Here is a 20,249-nt window from a genome sequence, read left to right as displayed (position 1 = left end):
CAATGTTAAGATGAGAATTAGGCTCCTCAGGCTGGGCGTGGTGGCTCACGCCTGTAATCCCGGCACTTTGGGAGGCTGAGGCAGATGGATCACGAGGTCAGGAGTTCAAGACCAGCCTGACCAATATGGTGAAATGCTGTCTCTACTAAAAACACAAAAATTAGCTGGGGGTGGTGGTGCGAGCCTGTAGTACCAGCTACTTGGGATGCTGAGGCAGGAGAATCGCTTGAACCCGGGAGGCAGAGGTTGCAGTGAGCCAAGATCGTGCCACTGCCTCCTCCAGCCTGGGCAACAGAGTGAGATTCTGTCTCAAAAAAAAAAAAAAAAAAGGAATCAGACTCCTCAATCAGTAGAGTTTGTTCTCACTCATCATTTTTTTAAGCTTTTGATAGTGAATGCTTTTAAAATGCTTTTTAAATGTTTATGGCATTGGTTGTCAAATTTTGTGGCTTCAGGTTTCTTTTCCACTCTTAAGCATTATGGAGGACCTCGAAGAGCTTTTGTTGTGGGGGCCATATCTTTCTATATTAACTATATTTGAAATTAAAACTGTGACAAATTTAAAGCTCAAGAAAATCCAAGCACACATAACTTCAGCCATCAGAGCAATTTCATTATCACACATCGTGTAGCCTCTAGAAGAATCCACTGTATGTTTGTGAAAACACAAAAGCAAAAAAGGCAAACAGCATCTCAGGATTGTCAGGAAAATAAGTTTTGATCTCACAGACTCCTCAAATAGAAATACAGTGACCCTCAAGTATTCCCAGACCTTACTTCAAGAACTGCTAAGTAGACAGTTATTTTGCTCCTATATAATATTTTTTCTGCTACTACTGGGTTAATCTTCCCTTGGCCTGAAGTGGCCAATAGATGTCTGTGGAGAAGAAAATAGGTATTTATTAAGTATATTCTCTGTGCCTGTTCCATCATCTCCCAACTCCCAGTTAACCACCAATCTCATTTCATGTATAGTTATTCATTTCCACTGGCTTGAGGATAGGATCACCTCTCCCTGTGTTCCTGCAGCAGCCTCCTAGCTGATTTGCAGTCCTCCTGGCTTGTCTCAGTCCTTCCTCCACCTGTGGCCAGAGCAATCGGCTTAAAGCCCCACTGCGACCATATTGACCCTGAACTTTCCCGCAGCCCTTTGGATGAAGTAAAACTTCTTCCACATGGCCGACAAGGCCCATTCATGACCAAGCTCTACAGACCCCTCATATCATTTGCCTTCTTTCGACTACCCCCACCCTCTACCCCTTAGTATATGCTAAGACTCATATCTTAGCACTTTTAGTTTGTTGAACACCTGAATATTTGTGCTCTTTCTTAAATTCGAACCTGTAAATGTGTTATTTCCACCGTCTGGAGCCTCTCAGCTATTCCTGGCCAAGACCTACTGGTTCATCAGATCTCAGCGTAGACATGACTTCAACAAGGAAGACTTCTTTACCACCATACCACCACCACCACCACTCCCCTGGTGGGGTTGGTACTCCTCTTATTTGCCCCTGTGATACCTGGCCTTCTCCTTGTCATAGCACTTGTGACACTGCAGGGTAATTGTGTTCTCCTTGGTTGCATCCCCTTACCTGAAAGCATCCTGAGGTAAGGAGACATGTCTGGGATCATTTGCATCCTCTGTCCTTAGGGACAGATGATGGTCTCATGGTACACAGATGTTGAATGATGAATTAATTAATCAGTCAACTTCTTTTTTCCGAGTGCTAAGGCTTTATTACAAATGAAATTGACTGCTAGAGAGGCCGTTCTCCAGTCTTTATTCTGTACCTTCTTCCCTCCCAAAGACATTTTTCCAGAGGAGAATTAGGGAGGAAGAAATCTGGTGAGTGAAAGGAGGCACTGCTTTTGCCAAAGTCCTCTGAAACAACCACCAAGTTCTTCTGGATCCAGTTGAGAATCTTCTAGAGGAAGAGGTTTAGCTCTCCTCTTCAAGGGCCTTCATTTCTACATCCTAGGGGGCTTTTGTCTTCTTGTGACCTTTGAGTTGTGGTTCACTAGTCCTGGCTGGCTTTGAGGGGGTTTCTGCTTCTGTGGCTGCCTTCTCTTTCTGGGCAAGCTGGATCTGCTGGAGAAGTTTTCTGAGCTTCTTCCTCGACAGAGTAATGTTGGCACGTGCACTGGATGCCTGCTTCTTGAGGTGGTGCTGCATGATCAGCCCTTGGTCTGTCACAGCCCCGACCACCCGATGCCCCAGATGCTACTCCCAGTCCAACACCCACAGGTGCTTGAACAGCTCTGCTCCAGTTCCGTTTGGGGTCGGTTGATCTTTCCCTGAAGAGTCCCCATAGTCGTGCCACAACGCCAGTTCCTCCATTCAGTCAACTTTTTAAGTATTTCCTTTACAATAAAGGCTTTATGTGCATTATCTCATTTAATCATCTCAACTTACTTCCATTGCCTAAACATCCCAGCAGCTAAAAAACAGTGAAGCTGGAATCTGAATCTTTTTCTTACCATCATATGCTGAGAACAAAGGGATCACCCAAATGGGGACAACTCACAGAAATGAATAAAGTGTAAGGTAAATTTTCGAAGGGAAAAGGCAGGCAAAGAATCATTCTGACAAAGCAGGTGGGTCCTCTTTCAACTTCTAAGTGACATTGCTGGAATATTCCCAACCAGAACTCAAGAGTAAAACCACTAAAAATACTTGTTAAGGGAAACCGATCTGTTTCATCCTGAAAGTACTTTCCCAGTTGGCAGTCTTGAAAATGTCTATGCTCCTCGAGCTTTATAGCCTTACTTTAAAAAAAAAAAAAAAAAGTTTGGTTTTTAAAATAAATTCCAAGAGCTCTAGGAACATGAAGGTTACACAGACTTAGTTCACATTTAGCGGAAAATTCTTGTCCTACAGGTCTTTCTCTCTTCTGACAGTTTCTTGTTACATTGATTAAATCCCCATGGGCTGTTTTCTTCCAGTTCAGCCTGTTGGTTTCTGCTTATTTTTCCAGAAATAACACAGTAAAATTTTGAAAACAGAAAAGGAATCGAAAATAGAGTTTTATTATTTATAGTTTTAAAGAGGCATGTTCATAGTAGATGCAGATACACAAACACAGAAAAAAAACTTTAAATGATTTTCTGTAATTCTGCCACTGTTGTTATTTTAATATATATTCTTCCCATCTGTCTTGCACATACACACACACTCTCTCTCTTTCTCTGTTTCCCTCTCTTTCTCATGTGTGAATGTATGCATATTTTTAAAAATTTATCAATATAGTATCATGTGCAACTAATTCTTATAAAATCAGCCCATTTTATTTTATTGCAAATATCTTTCCATGTCATTAATTATGTGCCTCTGCTTTTCAAACTTTAATACATGTACGAATCACTGGGGAACTTGGTGGAAATGCAGACTCTCAGGCCCGCCCCCAGACCTACTGCGTCAGAAAATGCATCTTAACAAGTTCCAGGTAAAGGTGACAGTATCGGTTCACATACCAAATTTTAGTAGCAAAGGTTGAAGCCTTTTTTGAAGATGGCACAGGGTCCCGGTGTTGATGTAGTTAATTTTAAGTAACTAAGCCCCATATGGTCAAACATTCAAGTTATTTCCAATTTCTCTGCTAGGATGAAACACAGTCTTATAAATATTAGCATATATCTATCAATATTTCCTTAGGAGAAAAAGCCCTGTAGATGGTTTGCTGAATCATACATATTTTGAGGGCAATAATTTATTTTTAAGGATTACAAGATAGTGATTCATTCTACTTCATAGCACATAAGACTATAAAATGTGTCCATAATACTTCCTGTCATATATCTGTATTTTCCCCTACTTGCAGTGAACCAAGACAGAGCTTTGATATGTTTTATTATTCTGATCAAAGTGCTGTTATCACTTGAAATGGCTTCACCTCTGTCTTCAATTCATCTAATTTTATCCACCCATCAGCACAAGAGTTTTAATATTGTTTCTTCCTGAAAGTCTTCCCTACTAGTCCAACTTACAGTGGGCTCACTTGCTAAATATTTTCACTGTTATTCTTTGGGCCAGTCACCTCAAAACACACTTTTCTACTTTCTCTTGATACAGCTTAAATATATGGTTTTGGTCCCTCTCATCTCCTTGACTGGATTATAAGTGACAGAGGGAAGGGATCTTCATTGTGCTTTATCTTAGCCCTCTGCAACCCCTCTCAGTCCAAGAAGGTCTGAGTACGATAGAGAAAGCACAGGATTTGGAATGGAAGAGCTCGTGTTTGAGGCCCAGCTCTGCCATTAACTGAGGATTCAAGGAATAAGTCATGTAACCTCTCTGAGCCCTAGCTTTATCATCTGTAAAATGGAAACAATATCTGCACCGCTTATTTAACGAATTACCTAACAAGGTTATTGTGAAAATTAAGATTATAATCCATCGTATCATTTCCAAAAATCTAAATAATTCAGTGAAAATCTCAATGTAGAGCTTGTCTCTAAATTTGATATAGATATGCAAGTCTCTCTTTCTCTCTTTCTGTCTATCTCTCTCTCTCTCTCAATCTCTCTCTTATATATACACATTTACACACACAAACACAAAAGAATGTATCTCAAGCTCAGGAACTTAACCCAACAACAGTATCTGGCAGGAACTGAGCAACATTGTTTTGTTTTCACTGGATTACATTTATTTACTTTCTTTTAAAAATTATGTTACTTTCTTAATTGGCAAATATAAATGTATATGTATGTGCACAACATGATGTTTTACTATAGGTATACTTCATGGAATGGCTAAATCAATGAATTTATTTATTTTCTGTTTATCACAAGCAATATTGGTTTTCTAGGTATGGTAGTGATATGAAGTTCACTTTTTAAATAAACGTATTGAAATTTTAAAAGGTAAGTCAATTTAAGGTAAAACACTTGGTAAATAGTAACACATAAATTAAGAAAATGTGGCAAAATATCATGCTGATGTTATAAAAATACTGAAGTTTGGGCAACAGCTAACTGTAGGAAGCCACCGCCGACTGTAATGTAAGATGCAGACTTTGGATGTTATTGTAGCTATTATTATGTAAACCACTGGAAGACCAGTCCGGGAGCTCTCGATTTAATAGATTCTCAATAAAAATACTCAAATGTATGTTAAAATAGAGCAAAAAGTCAAGTGTTCTGTTATGTGACAAGTCACCATTGATAAATTTTGCAGAACTATCCAAAGTATATCCAGAAGATTGTTTGCTCCTGATGAAGTTAGATACAAATGTAGTGAGGGGCTTTATCAGCATAACTAAGATGAGCCAACACAGTTCCAACTGGGAAAAAGTGGTGAATAGATTACTTGCATAGACATTACTCTTCGTTATCAAAAACAATAAATATTTTAGGAGCGCCAAGTATACAGAGGATAAGTTGCTGGCATTTGACTAAAACCTGCATTCATGAGCAAAACAAAGGGTTTAGTGTCCTTTGAATCAACATGATTAGTTCTATTGTATTAGAACTCAAAGCAAGTTCACAGAGTTTTCCGTTTAACTCTGAAATCTCTCAAAAAAAGGAGTAAATTATATTCTGTCTTTACATGAAGAAATGAAATCAGTCAGAGAGAGATTAAGTGATTAGTCTAAGATCATGTGGTTATTTATAACCAGAATGAAAAACAAGAGATTCTGACTTTATGTACCTTGTAATTTTGTTATTGTTTTCCATCCAGGGTAGACTTCTGCTAGTCTTGGAGTATTAGATGATTTGACTCAAGTGTTCTAGATTGAGATTGTGCCAAAGTGGGATTAAATTAGATGGATTAAAATAAATAGAAGGATTAAATTCAATTAAATGGGATTAAGATGACGCCGGATATGCTTGACTTCAGGATAGTGCAGAGGAATTTTCACCACCACATTCTCCTGTCTTGGTTCTGATTATAAAGAGAAGAGGAATTCAAGAAGGCTCCTTCAAAGAATAAGGGGCCGCAGCTTGGCCTGCTTGTACCAGAAGCTCGGTCAGTATCCTTCAAAGCAGTTCCGTACTATCTTCAAACCTGCGTCTTTATTTTAGCCCAGTAAGATCTGTTTCAAACTTATGCCCTCCAGAACTGTTCAATAATACATTCATGTTTCTTTAGGCCTTTTTAGTTTTTAGTAATTTTCTACAGCAGCTATAGGAAACTAATACAACACAGCTCAGAGTTCTACCCAAAGGGCAAGGGAGCTGGAATGTTTATGTGTCAGCTCTGACCAGTTATTGGCTGAGTGCTGCCTGTCATGGTCGTGTGAATTCCTTAGCACTCAACTAAAGGTGGGTAGATGCTGGCCATTAGAAATCAACCAGAACACACTGAAGTGCTAAGACTCTGGAAAAATGGACTGGGCACTAGCAGATTCTGCTACAATATGCCTTTTATCTGCCTCTTCCTTTTTAATCTGTCTTCACAATCATGGTACATGTAGATCATCCCCTTCCATCACTCCACTAGCACCTTCCCTAAACAGAGAGGGTCTTCAGTGGGTTGTTCTCTTTCTCAAAAATCTTCAGCTTTCCCATAAGAAAAGATTCTTAAATAAGGTGGACCACACTTCAAATAATAAGTTGGACTCAGTCCTCTAATACTTTAATCTTAGTCCTTGAATTTTTAAGTTTGGCTGTACAGAAGGAACAGTGAGTATGCTTGGGTATCTATTTGGGTACAAAGTTCCAGGCTTGGCATACAAACCTTTGGAGTCTTGAAATGTTGATCCCTTAGGTCTGCATTCCTTAGAATAGCAGTAACACCATGAGGAAGTGAGAAAATTGATTTGAAAATGGAGAAGGTTAATTAAAGGAAACAAAACTTCAAGACATGTGGTTGTCAATTGACACTAGAGAAGCCAAGCCTGAGAAATTCTGAGTTCTGCACATTTACAGAATGTCACAGGTATATTTAGATAAATCCAGAATCTAAGGAGATCTAATTGCTGAAATAACTTCAGCCTACCAAAGCAAGGACGTTTTCACGCTTCCTACTCTGCCTGCCCTAATGGAAAGTGCTTACGGTTTCAGAGTGTTCTGTGGAAGACTTCAAGCTCAAATGACCCCATAAAATCTGTCCACAGTCCTCACATTGATTTTGGCAAGTTCTGCTTACTTTGTGTTTGCTGTTGGTCCAAACCATAAAATGGTGGAGAAAGGAAAAAGAGTGCATACATTTTTAACATATCAAAAAATCAAAGTAAATAATATGCTTTAAAATTAGAACAGAAAGTGCTGATGCCGGAGCATTTTTTTTTTTTAATTCTTGTTTCAGAGTAAAGGGTCGAGTGGGGAAAGACAGGGCCTAAGAAAGGAAGAAAGCTAACATTGACTGAGTCCCGCATATGGTGTTGAGTTCACATCGACCTTCTGAAGAAGGCAGTAATACCCTACCTGACAAATTAGTAGGCTAAGGTTCAAAGACGTTCTGTCATTTTAGTGATGTCCTAAAACCAAGAGGTTGCTCATTTGGGATTTGAGTGTGTACTCTTGTCTTATCTATGTCTCAGGTGAGACATAACTTGCATTTATATAGTACTTTTCAAAGCATTTCTCTTACGCTGTCTTTAAACTTCATCTATGAGGCAGATAGAAATTGCCACATTTTACAAATACAAAGGCTCAGACCTTTGCCCAAAAGGACCCAGCCAAGAAGCAGCACAACAAGTCTGGGTCATGGAGCTTGGGTCTCAGGACCTCTCCTGGGCATCTGTGTGTCCTAACTAGAAGGGGCTGAGTCATTGGTGTCCTGAAACCAGTCAGGAACAGACAGTAATTTCAGAGAATCATCTGTTCTCAACAAAAATTTAACTAAGACTTTTATTTTTCCTAAATTATGAAATTAATGGAATCTCCTTGCAGAAAATTTGGAAAATATACAAAGGAGAAAAATAAAAATCATCTATAATACCGCCACCCAAAAATAATCACAAGTATTTATTTGATACATTTCTTCCCAGTGCTTGTGGTACAGATATGCATGCATACTGTATTTTTAGAAAAGTATTTTTAGAAAATGTGTGCCATATATAGTTTAATATGCTGGTTTTCTAATTAACATTAGATGATGAATATTTTCCCAGGTCCTTAAGTAATCTTAAGAAACTACCTCATGTATCATAATATTGCATGAACGTAACCTTAATTTAATGAAACATTATTCACTTGCTGTTGAACATAACTGTCCCTGGTTATAAGCTTACACATAATGCTGCAACTTTGGCATCTAAACACAAAATTTTTATTTCTAACAGCAATGGATGATAGGACCAATTTCTCCATTATGAGTGTTTTTAAGACATTTGCAAAATAGATAGGTAGAAACAAATTCTTCCTTGAATTTGCGTTTTATAGATTACAGCCAAGCTGAATTTGATTCCCCATGTTTACTTTACCAGGTGTTCTGGTCCCCATACAGTCCCACATTTGTTAATATGCTAACACAGTACTCAGAGACCCAGCAGTAGGTACCAAGATGATCAGGTCTTACAATAATTCCCTGAACCCCTGAGTCTGGGAGCTGCCAGCACTGGAGTATAAGCACCTCTGGGCAGGAACTCCATCTTATTCATCTTTGTAGTCCCCATTCCTGGTTCTAAGCCAGATACCTGTCAAGTTCTCAATACATTTGGTGAAAATATTACAATAGACCATATATTCTGATTTTGGCCTTTCAACTTGCTCTGTGACTTTTGACAAGTTCGGTCACCTCTCTGTGCCTCCTTGCCTTCTGCTGTAAATGAATGGACATGTGATGTGCCATACTTTGTGAGCAGAGTGCTAGAGCAGTGGTACAATTTTAACATAAAAGGCCTCTATGGGCGGGTCTAGGTCATATAGGTAGGATTCCTTTCCTTCTCCGACACAGAGAGTGAATTCTATGTGTATTTGAGATTCCGGTTTGTGGTCCCTTCCCACCTTTCATACTGATGTACTATAGCTGAAGCAAATTTCTTTTGTTCCTTTTTAGGAGTAAACAAATGAATGGCTAAAGTCATTAATGATGAAAGGATGAGTAAATATTAGAGCTGAAGGAGATTTTACAAATCTAATTTTAGAGGTCTTCTTGGTTACCATTTTATTTTTGTAGGCACAGCTATACAGATTAAATATCCCTTACCCAAAATGCTTGGAACCAGAAGTGTTTTGGATTTCAGATTTGTTTGGATTTTGAAATATTTGCATTTATATAATAATATATCTTGGGGATTGTACCCCAAGCTAAAAATCAAGTTTATTTATGTTTCATAGACACATAGCCTGAAGATAATTTTATATAATATTTTTGTTAAATTTTGCATAAAACAAAGTTTTGAGAGCAATTTCACTGAGAACTGTCACATGAGATCAGATGTGGAATTTTTTTTTTCTTTTTTTTTTTTTTTCACTCCTGATCTGAGGTTTTGGTATTCTGCAGGCTATTGTGTTCTATTAATGAATGTTACAGTTGTGTTACTCAGGGGCTATTGAGAGTTTACTATGCAATACAGCAGCAAATAATATACCTTATGAGAGGTACCTGAATAGAGAGAAAGCCACTTCTTCAGTACTTTTCTAGATCTGATATATTGGTTTTAAAGAATTGCCTCTCTCATGATAGCTTGGATTTTGTTGTGTTTTGTTTTCTTTTCTTTTTTTTTTTTTTTTTTTTTTTTTTTAGAAAGAGAAAAAGAATAAGAAAAAGAATAAAGAAGAGGAAGAAAGAGAAAGAGGAAGAGGGAGAGAGAATGGGGGTATTGCTTTGTTGCCCGGGCTAGAATGCAGTCTAAATATGGGTATGCCTATAATTGTCCTTAATAATGGAGACATGAAAGAAAATGAGGGAAGAGAGTAACAAACAAGGAGCCAACCAACATTTCGTTTAAACTTCTAAGTTGATATGATGTGGTACTGATAAGAGTGTATATTTTGTGTAAAGTGGAGAGTTCTATAAATGTTAATTACGTTTACTTGTTCCAGATCAGAGTTCAAGTCCTGGATATCGTTGTTAATTTTCTGTCTCATTGATCTGTCTAATATTAATGTTGAAGTCTCCCACTATTATTGTGTGGGAGTCTAAGTCTCTTTATAAGTCTTGTATGTCTGGGTATTCCTGTATTGGGTGCGTATATATTTAGGACCTTTAACTCTTCTTGTTGTTGCATTCTTTTATCATTATATAATGTCCTTCTTTGCTTCTTTTGATCTTTGTTGCTTTAAATACTATTTTATCAGAGGCAAAAATTGTAACTTCTGCTTTTTATTTATTTATTTTTGCTCTCTGGTTGGTTGGTAAGTCTCTCTCCATCCCTTGTTTTGAGTCTTTGTGTATCCTTGAATGTGAGATGGGTCTGGATGCAGCATACAGTTTTAGTTTTTTGTTCAAATTGCCTGTCTGTCTTTGAATTGGGGAATTTAGTCAATTTAAATTTAGAATTAATAATGATATATGTGAGTTTAATACTGCCATTTAATATTAGCTGGCTATTTTGCCCATTAGTTGATGTAAATTCTTCATTATATTGATGTTCTTTGCTTTTTGGTATTTTTTAAGAAAGGCTGATACTGTTTGTTCCTTTCTATGTGTAGTGGTTCTTTCAGAAGCTCTTGTAAAGCAGGCCTGGTGGTGATGAATTCTCTGAGTGCTTGCTTGTTCACAAAAAACTTTATTTTTCCTTCACTTATGAAGCTTAGTTTGGCTGGATGTGAAATTCTGGGTTGAAAGTTCTTTTCTTTAAGGATGTTGAATATTGGTCCCCACTCTCTTCTGGCTTGTAGGGTTTCTGCTGAGAGATCTGCTCTAAGTCTGATAGGCTTCCCTTTGTGGGTAACCTGACCTTTCTCTCTGGCTGCCCTTAGTATTTTCTCCTTCATTTCAACCCTGGCGAATCTGACGATTATGTGCCTTGGAGTTGCTCTTCTTGAGGAATATCTTTGTAGTGTTCTCTGTATTACCTGGAGTTGAATATTATCCTGCCTTACTAAGTTGGGAAAATTTTCCTGAATAATATCCTGAAGCATATTTTCCAGCTTGGATTCATTCTCTTCGTCACATTCAGGTACACCTATCAAGCGTAGATTAGGTCTTTTCACATAGTCCCATATTTCTTGGAGACTTTGCTCGTTCCTTTTTATCCTTTTTTCTCTAATCTTGTCTTCTAGTTTTATTTCATTGAGTTGGTCTTCGACCTCTGATATCCTTTCTTCTGCTTGATCAATTCGGCTGTTAAAACTTGTGCATACTTCACGTAGTTCTCGTATTGTGTTTTTCAGTTCCATCAATTCACTTATTTTCCTCTCTAAATTTTGTATTCTTGTTGACATTTCGTCAAACCTTTTTTCAAAGTTCTTAGTTTCTTTAGATTGTGTTAGAACAAGTTCTTTTAATTCACAGAAGTTTGAAGCCTGCTTCTGTAATTGGAACACACTCGTTCTCCATCAAGCCTTGTTTCGTTGCTGACAAGGAACTGGGATCCCCTGCTGAGGAAGAGACGTTTTGATCTTGGGTATTCTCAGCCTTTTTTGGCTGTTTTCTTCCCTTCGTTGTAGATTTATCCATCTGTGGTCTTTATAATTACCGTCTTTGTAATTGGGTTTCTGAGTGGACGTCCAACTTACTGATTCTCAGCGCCGAAATCTGAGCAACCCACTGCACCGACTAAATCAGCGGCGTTAAGATTGATGGTGCTGGGCGCGGTGGCTCAAGCCTGTAATCCCAGCACTTTGGGAGGCCGAGGCGGGTGGATCACGAGGTCGAGAGATCGAGACCATCCTGGTCAACATGGTGAAACCCCGTCTCTACTAATAAAGTGCAAAAAATTAGCTGGGCATGGTGGCACGTGCCTGTAATCCCAGCTACTCAGGAGGCTGAGGCAGGAGAATTGCCTGAGCCCAGGAGGCGGAGGTTGCGGTGAGCCGAGATCGCGCCATTGCACTCCAGCCTGGGTAACAAGGGCGAAACTCCGTCTCAAAAAAAAAAAAAAAAAAAAAAAAAAAAAGATTGATGGTGCTTTTCTGACTCTGCACCAAGAACCGGCGCTCCGGCAAAACCGCCTCGCCGGTCACAAGAGTCGCGCTGGTGACCCGTGGGCCTCCTCCGCTGGGAATCTCCTGGTGCGTGAGCAACAAGAATTCATGTGAAGGTGTGGCGTCCTCTCGTTCTTTGCGTTTTCAGTGGGAGCTACAATCCCGAGCTGCTAGTGATCAGCCATCTTGGATCTCTCTCCAGATGTGGAATTTTTCACATATGGCACCATGTCCATGCTGAAAAAGTTTTGGATCTTGAAGCATTCAGATTTTGGATTTTCAGATTAGGGATGTTCAAACTGTATTAGCATCTTCACCTTAGAACCACTTGCTAGAATAAACTCATATCATTTAAACAAGACAAATTTCAATAACTAGCCATGGAAATTTCATTTGATAAAATGTGATAAAAATGTTTCCATATTAAAACATTTTTGTTCATTTTTGTTTTCGTTATTGGCCATGATCTTAATATACATTTATATATGTTAGAAGCATAGAGTTTTCACTTTTAGAGGGAACACACCTTGTAGGAAGGAAGGATTAGATTAGAAATTGTTTTTACAGGTAAACTTTGCCACCATATCAAAAAAAATGTAAAATTTCAGTTTCCAAAACTAATTTGAATGAGTACTTAATGATGTCAATGAAAAATGGAAAGTATAAATTGTGTCTTCTTTGAGGATCTTTTTCTTTAAAAGATGAACATGATTATTTTAACCTGCTAAATGTGTATTTTTTTAATGTTTTACTACTGGGTATAATAATATTTCTAAAATGACAAAATGATAATTTTAGCTAAGCCAATGTAAGGAAATTAAAATATATACTTATAGAACTCACTCAGAACTTTTCGTGTATCACTTATGCAATTAAAAAGGACAGATACTTTTTATGCTTTTCCCAATTCCTAAATGAATTCTCTGGTTAGAACAAATTTGTGCCAAAGAAAAAGATATTTTCTCTTCAACTTTTAAGTTCTGGGGTACATGTGCAGGTTTCTTACATAGGCAAACATGTGCCATGGCGGTTTTCTGCACAGATCAACCCATCACCCAGGTATTAAGGCCAGCATCCGTTAGCTATTCTTCCTGATGCTCTCCCTCCCCCACACCCCGGCAACCCCCAGTGCGTGTTGTTTCCCACCATGTGTCCATGTATTCTTAGAAAAAGATATTTTTAAAATAATTTCAGATGTTATTTCAATTTCAAAAGCCATTGATAAAATCACTTGTGTAGGTACTTAATATATTGATAAGATCTTAAAACATTGACTAACATGTTGTTTTTTTAATTTTTTAGAATTATTATTGTGGATCATAACTGCTAAATATTTCAAATATAATCAGTTCTACTTTTTAGCAATTAAAATTTTACCCCAATGTTTAGTATTAAGAACACTTAAAAAAAATAGCTCGACATGGCATGTGACGTATTGGGATCTCTTACAAAATTTTCAAACCAGGTACATGACACAGTTACCTTATATACCTGGTTATTAAAAAAGGAAAACTCAATTCTAAAATAATGCCACTAAGGTTAAATTTAAATTATATATTTGAAATTAAATGACAGATATTTTTTAAGAAAGCCTATACATTTTAATTTTATGTTTTAATGCATATAATAGGCTTTACTACACTTTAGATTCTCTAAAAACTACTATGTTTGTGGAACTAAATTCCTACTTCATGAATGAGACATTACTTTTTACTGGATGCGATATTTTATCTTTCTGATGACATTAAAAATAGGTTTATTTAATATAATTTAAAACGTACAAAAGATAGCAAACCCCAGTAGACCCACAATGCAGCTTAGGAAATAAAATATCACATCCTCTAAGTTGTCTGTATGCCCATCCCAGTTACTTTCCTTCCTGCCAGCCTCCCAGACGAGACCTCCATCTTGAGTCTGCCACGAGACTCAATAGCTAAAATGTAGTGCTTTACAGAATTGGTAGACAAGTATAAATCCTTAAAGCAGTGGTCCCTAACATTTTTGGCACCAGGAACTGGTTTCAAATTGTGGAAGACAATTTTTCCACAAACAGAGGTTGGGGTTCGGGGGTATGGGGAGGATGGTTTTGTGATAAAACTGTTCCACCTCAAATCATCAGGCATTAGATTCTCATAAGGAACACACAACCTAGATCTCTCGCATGCATAGTTCACCATAGAGTTCCTGCTCTTGTGAGAATCTAATGCCATCACTGTTCTGACAAGAGGCAAAACACAGGCAGTAATGTTTACTCACTGGTCGCCCATCTCCTGCTGTGCAGCCTGGTTTCTAACAGGCCACAGACTGGTACTGGTCCACAGCCCACGGGCTGGGGACCCCTGCCTTAAAGGAGATATAGTAAAGTTGTTGCATGTATTTATTCAAAGATTATTAACTTTGTATAGTATCTTAATGAATATGGTGTCCTATAAGTTGCTTTTCTTAAGTCAACATTATATTTACGAAATATATCTGTATTGAAATACTTAGCTCTAAGTCATTCGTTTTCAGTGATTTTTGTCATTCAACTCAACTATATGAATAGTCTATTATTAATCTATGCATTCTCTTTTTGGTGAATGATTAGATTTTTTTCTAGCTTTTGTTTGTTTTTTGCTACTACAAGGAATGCTGCTATGAATAACCTGTGCGTGTCTCCTAGTGACATGTACAAGACTTTCTCTGAGAATTGCTGGGTTTCAGGTGGGTTTAACTTCATATTTGCTAGATATTGCCAAATTGCATTTCAGACTGGGTTTTATCAATTAGTTTCTCTTTTTAAATTTTTTAACGGTTTCTGTTTCTCCAGTTCTTTTTTTTCTTAAGTTGTTTGGTTGGTGTTTGTGTATTTTCATCTCTGACTTTCTTTGTGAGGGCTTTCCTCAAGTGTCTGGTGAAAGGCAAGCCAATCATATTTAAGGGTAAAGTCCAAAAGAGCCTTTGGAAGTCCTGTGTGAGTGATGGGGACATGGGACAGGTTTTCTTAAGTGGCACTGCTGACATTTGGGACTGGATAATTCGTTGTTGTGAGGGCTGTTTCGTTGTTCTGCGCATTGCAGGATGCTTAACAGTTTCCCTAGCCTCTACCCACTAGATGCCAGTATCACCATGCCCCTCCAGTCATGGAAATCAAAAATGTCTCTAAATATCCATCCCCTAGTGAAGCCCACCCCCACCCCGTTCCAGTTAGAACCACTGCTCTAGGATAAATGCATGTCTGGCCGACTTTTTGATTTGCCTCAAATTTAAATCTCTAGTGGCCTTTTCTCTGAGGTCATTTACTTCCTCCAGGCAGGATTCCCCAGCCCCTATCCTTACTGGAGGAAAAAGGAAAAACAGGGAAATAAACTTGATGGCAGGCCCAGTACAGGCTTTTGCTCAGTTCCTCCATTTTCTCTCTGTATGCCCTGGTTGCCCTTGGCTGCATTTGGTATCTGTGAGTCTAAGCCTCCTAGTTTAAATTCCACAGATGCTCAGCCTCCTGTCTCTGTAGGGTGGTCTCACTTGCATGAATGTGGTGGGAAATAAGGATTTATACTTTTATTACCTCTGTAACTAATATTGCCATGATTATCCTTTTATCTTTGTGCGTATCTGAACTCTTTATGATAAATTTCTAAAAGTGGTATTTTAAAATATGTACAATTTGACATGCACTTCTCAGTATATGAACTTTAACCCTTGATGCATACTGCGAGTATTCATCTAATCACAGTCCTTTTTTTCTTTTGGGCACCATTTACATTTAGAAAGTCTTTCACCTGTTAGTTTCCCTGTAGCCTTTTCCTTATCAGAGAATAAAAGTAAAATAAATTATAAGTCCCCAATGGAATATGAGAAAAAAATATTTTTTTCCTCTCCTCTGATTAACAAATTGTTTAGAAAAGATATTAGAGAGAAAATCTTCCACTGGTGAGAGAACAAATACTTATATAAATGTAACCTGTAAAAACCTTGATTTAGCACCTTCCTTGTATAAAATATCTCTTAATGAAATATTTAAACTGAGTGAGAAGTGATTGAGCCAATTGCTAAGATAATATTCTATATGCCTTTACCCTATCTGTTGAGATTTCATTATTTATTATTTTCCTGTGCAAATAGGTAATCATTTTCCTAATCTTTTAAAAACATGTTAATTTAGAATGAACAATATAAGAATTGGGATTTTAGTTTTAGAGAATCCTAGTTAACCATGTTTTAATTGGCAGTTGTTTTAGTTGAACCAATTAATTTTGTCTTAGTGGTGAGAATTCGAAAATTCTAATTTGAAGAGGATTTAACATACATTTTCATCTTCTAAGAAAGTTTCTATTGATCATTTTTCCTCCCCAACCTACCTATTTTTTAGATACTTATCTTGTGTGTGGGAAACAACCAAAAACTTAATTTAGTGGCTGGGCATGGTGGCTCATGCCTATAATCCCAGCACTTTGGGAGGCCGAGGCAGGTGGATCATGAGGTCAGGTGTTCGAGATCAGCCTGGCCAATGTGGTGAAGCCCCATCTCTACTAAAAATACCTGGTATGGTGATGGGCGCCTGTAATCCCAGCTACTCGGGAGGCTTAGGCAGGAGAATCACTTGAACCCAGGACAGGGAGATTGCAGTGAGTCAAGAGTGCACCATTGCACTCCAGCCTGGTCAACAAGAGCAAAACTCTGTCTCAGAAAAAAAAAAGTAATTTAATTCTAGCTAATGAACAAAGACAGGTAGAAAGAAAGAAAAAGGAAGAAAGAAAGGGAAGAAGTTTTTTGTTTTTTGTTTTTTGTTTTTTTTAAGAGTGCCTTGGAAATCACCCTTATAAAAATCAAACTCAACTTTTCCCAACACTGTCTTCTGTAAGTGAGAAGCATCTTAAAAACAAAACTGACCTTTTAGGAGGGACCAGGGAAATGACTTTAGTGCTTATCAGTCTTGCTGATGTCCTGTTCTTATTTTTGTCCTCTAAATGTATTTGATTGGAGAAAACACCATTTTTAAGTCTCTTTATACTGAAGCTATATACAGAGTAAGAGTTTAGGTATATAAAGGCAATGCTTTCATCTAGTAATTTCTTGTCCTTGGTTTTAGACAGGGCCATCAACAACTGAAAAATCATTACTTCCTGTGACAAAATTAAAATAAAAAATTATTAAACTAATAAACAATCATGGTGCACCTACGATGGGCCAAATCCTTTACCAACAGGCTGTAGTCATACATAGACAGATGAATGAATACAGACCTGGTTGTGAAGGTAGAAAAACCAACACTTTCATGGATATTACCTCATTTTATGCTCGCAAGTGCCCTATCAGTCAACGATGTCCCCATTTTATAGACAGAAACATAACCTGTTAGAGGTTATATGGTTAAGTGACTTGCCAGAGGTCAAATGGCTAGCAAGTGTGTCTTTTATGGATCTGAATCTGATGGATAAACCTTGAAAAATGAGAGGATTTGCTAATTGTAAACTCTGGTCATTAATCAACATTGATTCATCTAACAAATTTTTATCAAGCACCTTCTACGTACTGGGCATTTTGCTAGGTGCTGGAAGACTACATGAATAATATAAAGTCCCTATCCTCATAGAGCTTACATTCTAGTGGAAGAAAGAGACAATAAACACAGCAAATAAGAAAGTGATGCATAGTAACAAGTGCTTGAAAGAACAATAAAGCAGGCTGAGTGGATAAAGAGTGATTATTAGAAGGATGAGAAACTATTACTCCACCTGAAGTCACAAAATAGATAAAGCATCTTTTCCTTGCAGTTCAAAGAGAAAGCCATGTTTTATGTTTTACTGCTGGCATATTTTATCCACAGTGAAGCTGAAACATGAAATTTAAAGAATTTTTTTAAAACTTTAATAAGGTAGCTTCAATTTTGTCTTACAGTATTATAGTCCATCTTCAAACAATATCTAAACTACAGTCTAATATTTTCTAGCATGAATCAAAAGAAAATCTAGTGAGGCCATTATTAGTGTCTGTAAAATTCAAATGGAAAAAAACGTGGAAATCTGTCTTTGAAAGTCTATTCCCAGAGTTCAAGTGGCAACTGTTTTGTGACTTGACAAGATAGTTCATGGCTTTTAAAGAGAGATGCCTTGTTCTGCTTAATATGGTTTCCTGCTAAGCCCTGAGATAATTTTTTAAATTATACTTCTAGTTATGCATACATAATTGCCATTCATCCGTGACATAAGTATAGCATTTGGTATCTACTGCTTTTACAGATGGGTTAATGTAGTGAACTCCTTGGTTATTCTTTACCCTTTTCTGAAGACAGGAGGTAACAATAATGCACTCACCTCTTGTTAAAAGCTCCATATTTGACTGTTTTACTCCTTTTTATAGCTCCAATGATTGTTTGCAAACAATCTTCCTTTGTAGTGTAAAGACAAGACATTGGAGTGGCCTGAGCAGAGGGGTGGGGTAGAGCTTTCAGGAACGCAGTGATGAAACTGATACCCCTGGACAGTATCAGCATCTCAAGGGGAGCAACTTTTATCCTCAGCCTCGTTCTTGACTTGAAGTCCAGTCCTTGTTCTATATACTAGCGTTGCCCAATGAGTGAAATCCAGTACTGTGGCATTTAAAAAGATTTTAGGTGGTACAACAAACATTTTTAATGATTATATGCTTATTTTAACATACACTAGGAAAGTGTATAACTGGTTATATACTTTTAACCAGAGAAATAAACCCATTTCTCAAAAGGTGTTGCTTAAAAGCAACAGGAAAGTAAGTGAAAGAAAAGCGAGTTCACTTAAAGCAGTAGGTTAATAAGAGCAGAGATAGAACACAGCTATGGCAGAACTGTGATGGTAGTGCATAGATGACTGAGGGTGAATGAACACAACCCTCACTGTGGTCTTCAGTCACCTTGAGCCCTGCTTTTCCTGAGACTGATTCCCTGTGCTCCCTGCTCTTCCAAAGACTGGTTCCCTTTGGTCCTTTTCTTCATTTTCTGATACCCTCTTCTGCTGCCCAGGGGAGATTTCATAGCCTGGCCCTGTCCTGTGGGAGCCTCACTAGAGTGAGTCTCAGGGGGCTGGCATGTGGCTACACTGAGAATTGCTCAATCCTTGGAGACCCCTGTCTATTGAACTTCCTTTTTTGGTTGGATAGATAAAGGCCCTTCCAAAGTTTCCGTTACATGCAGATGCATCCTACATTTGTGAGGGCTCCTCTCATCCTTTCTTGGTTACAACTTCAAAGAAGAATGTTTTAGTGTTGCCAGTGTACTAAAGTTGAACAGAATATCTTGTGCTGGGCTTCTGGGGTCTAAAATTATCTTGGGCATCTTCGAAGGTTTTCATTATTTAAATTGTCACATGACCCTATTGCTTGAATGGGACACTGTTCACTGTTTCTTTTGCCAGTACACATTCTCTCTCTCTCTCTCTCTCTCTCTCTCTCTCTCTCTCTCTCTCTCTCTCTTTCCCCTCTCTCTCTCTCTCACACACACACACACACACACACACACTCACTCTACACCTCCCTTAGTGGTGGCTGTACTACTCCAGCTGATCCACTTTTCCGTTCCATCAAGATCCACTGTGTACTGTGCATATTCATAATTTAGCATCAGGTATAATCTAGTGATTCATAGAGGAAAAGGATTTGGAACCAGACTAAATATATAAAAATCTACAGAATCACTTGCATTTGTTTATGCAAAAAAAGAGGAGGGGAGGAAGCCACAGTAGTTTATGAAACTGAATTGTCCAGTAGCTTCAGAATGGTTAGATCTAAAGAGGCCTCAAGCAGTTTCATTTAGCCTTTGCCTCTTTCTGTGTATCTCTTGCATTCAACTTTGCTTTTCTGTCACTTGGTTTTATTCTCAGGAAGGCTCCTTATACAGTAAACAAGAAAACCACCAGTAGCTCTTAGCTTACATCTCATCAGCTTAATATCCCCAGAGGAAAGACAACTCCTGTTTTCCAGTGCTTCCTCAATCTCAGCATTTGACCAGTTTGAGTCAAGTGCGCAGCCTCTTACCAGTTCCTGCAAGCCCTACAGCCCGGAGGTGAGGCATACTTACTGAATGAGCCTGAGTCATTCATCCTCATGAAGCTGAGGGGCTGAGGGTGGGATCTATCCCCTACTAAATCAAGTGGACTCACAGTAGGAGAAAAGGTATATTACTCAGAGTTCTCCAGATAAATAGAACCAACAGGAGAAGTCTGTGTGTGTGTATTGTGTGCCTGTGCCTGTGCGTGTGCGTGTGCGTGTGTGTGTGTGTGTGTGTGTGTGTGTGTGTGTGTGTAAAGCTACAGAGA

The 20,249-nt window shown here is 38.1% G+C and overlaps 1 protein-coding gene and 1 pseudogene across 2 annotated transcripts in view; one reads left to right on the top strand and one right to left on the bottom strand.

The window, feature by feature from the left end:
* SLC24A2 (solute carrier family 24 member 2) overlaps positions 1-20,249 on the top strand; it is a 306,778-nt gene that overhangs the window by 70,192 nt on the left and 216,337 nt on the right. The gene's annotated exons all lie outside the window — the stretch shown is intronic.
* On the bottom strand, positions 1,830-2,468 carry LOC120366401 (uncharacterized protein C11orf98-like; annotated as a pseudogene).

The sequence above is a fragment of the Saimiri boliviensis genome, chromosome 2 (assembly GCF_048565385.1).
Source record: "Saimiri boliviensis isolate mSaiBol1 chromosome 2, mSaiBol1.pri, whole genome shotgun sequence".
In the NCBI taxonomy this organism is placed as follows: Eukaryota; Metazoa; Chordata; class Mammalia; order Primates; family Cebidae; genus Saimiri; species Saimiri boliviensis.
This window is presented reverse-complemented; position numbering and strand designations above follow the sequence as displayed.